The following is a 2,491-nucleotide window of genomic DNA, read 5'->3' as shown; positions in this document are numbered from 1 at the left end:
AATATGTTTTTTGTGGTCATAGGTCAAAGGTCAAGGTAATCTGTCTCATTCTTGTAAGTGTATTAGCTCATGGGAATTTATTCCAATTTGGCAAAAATGTTCAAGTAGACTGAAGGATGATGGTGGTCAAAGGTCAAGGTCACTGTGACTGTCCTTCTCATTCTCGTGAACATGATATCTGAGGATGTCCTTGAAGGAATTTCATCAAATTTGACACGTTCGCTTGGACTCAGCGATGAGATAATTAGAATTCAGTATTTAAAGGTCAAGGTCACTGATACCTTGCATTCATCTCATTCTTGTGAAAGCTATAACTCAAGAACACCTTTAGGGAATTTCTTCAAATTTGACACAAACATTCACTTGGACTCAAGGATGAACTCATTAGATTTTGGTGGTCATAGGTGAAGATCACTGTGGGCTTGTCTAGTCTCATTTTTTTGTGAAATATCTCAAGAACACCTTTAGGGAATTTCTTCAAATTTGACACAAACATTCACTTGGACCCAGTGATGAGATGACTAGAATTTGGTGCTTAAAGGTAAAGGTCACTGTGACCTTACATCCGTCTCGTTCTTGTGAATGCAATATCAGAAGATGTCCTTGAGGTAGTTTCCTAAAATTTGGCACAAATATCCACTTGGACTGAAGTGAATTGATTAGTATCTGGCGATCAAAGGTCAAAGTCACGGTGACTTCAAACGGTGACCACATAAGACATCAATGTCTGTTTTTATAGACATTGATTTAAACTTTAAGTGCAACCTGACTGGTGTGCTGAGGAATGTAACTGCGGTATTTTTAGTTATAGTTTATAAATCACTGCCTTTGTGTGTGTTATATGTCACATTAGGGGTGGACACTGTTGTGTCAAACTTCATGCCTGTCACGCCTCTTTTGCTTCCGCGATGCCAGCATGCTGTCTTAAATCACACACAGAATCAGGATGATGCCACCTGCGTTTTACTCTAAATAAAAAAGCACAGGCGACATAAAGTCGGGACTTTGTAGCGGCCCTATCGCGTGATCTCTGTGTGAAAGGGGCTACTGTGGAGCCAGGGTACTCGAGGTTTGTAGTTTTAAGCGTTTTTCAAGTCTGTTTTTTCTTGGTTAGATTGCCATAAGTTGCACTACCCCATTAAAACAAACTCCACAGTGGGACAAACCCGAATCCTGCTTTTCTTTCGTGAAGGAATAACATGTTAAATTCTGTCATTGTAGCTCACTGGTTGCTCAAACAGTTTCACGTGTGCCTCGTTCCGATGTGTGTTAGCGAGGAGCCGCCAGGCATACGTTTGTTCATGATTGTACATTAACAGCGACATTTTGTAAACATCTATCAGAGTTCTCCTATAAACAATGATTCTAAACTGTCAGGCAACAGTTTTTAATAAAATATGTATAAATATACATGTTGTCCTCCTGTATTCATTTCATGATTTGTCACTTCGAAGGAGGAAAAGCAGCGAGCCGCGCGCAAAACCACTGTCACCGCGTAATTGCAGAGCGCAGACAGATGCATGTTGGAGGCAATAGTTCAGCTTTTTATTATTTGCATCAATCGTCTGGGTCTCGCTTTGAAGAGGCGATTAAAGCGCTGGTCTGAGAGATAAGACATTTTTTATGAGTGACTCACGATGCCAGAGCTCTGAATTTAATTTTATGCTCTATTTCCCCTCGAATCTGTCTTAGCTGTGACCTCGAGATCCACCCTCTCGGGCAGCGGAGGAATCTCGTCTGTGTAACTGTCCTTTAATTAAAACGAGTTCAAGTCTGTGTCAGCAGACATCGGCTCGAGCATCATGCTAAATACTCCAGGGTCCTTGCTGAATTTAGATTTATTTTTCATTTATTGGTGAACAGGTTTTGTGTGTTAAAGATTTGAAAATGTAAAATAATTACACTGTAAAAAAAAAAAAAAAGAAAAAAAAAGAAAAATCCGGCAGCTGGGGTTGCCAGAATAAATCTGTAAAAAAATACAGTGAAGACTTAGAGAAAAACCAGTAAACTGTACAATTTAAAACTGTTGTAATTCAACTGTAAAACTGATGAAATTACAAGAAGACAAAAATAAAATTTCTGCAATTCCATCAATTTATGTGTAAAAATCCTCAAATTAAATTAACAATTTAAAATTTACATATTACAAAATTTAATTATTTTCTAATGCTTTTAATGTAGCTGTTATGGGCAGGTAAAATAACCATTTTTTGTCAGTGTCCTAATATTTATGACAATTTTTTTGTTATTAACTTGTGTTGTTGGATGTTTTAAAATCCATTGTAAAATCCATTTGTAGGTTACATATTTATCTAAATCATAACTATATATATATGTGTGTGTGTGTGTGTGTGTGTGTGTGTTGTTCAAGTGCTACTGTTAGTTATTTGCATATTTTTTCTTTTTTATTGCTCTTTTTAACCTTTTTTGTTTGTTTGTTTTAATTTTATTCTATTCTCTTTTATTATATGTTAAGTGCCTTCTTTTGTAT

Source organism: Plectropomus leopardus, chromosome 22 (assembly GCF_008729295.1).
Source record: "Plectropomus leopardus isolate mb chromosome 22, YSFRI_Pleo_2.0, whole genome shotgun sequence".
NCBI lineage: Eukaryota > Metazoa > Chordata > Actinopteri > Perciformes > Serranidae > Plectropomus > Plectropomus leopardus.
This window is presented reverse-complemented; position numbering follows the sequence as displayed.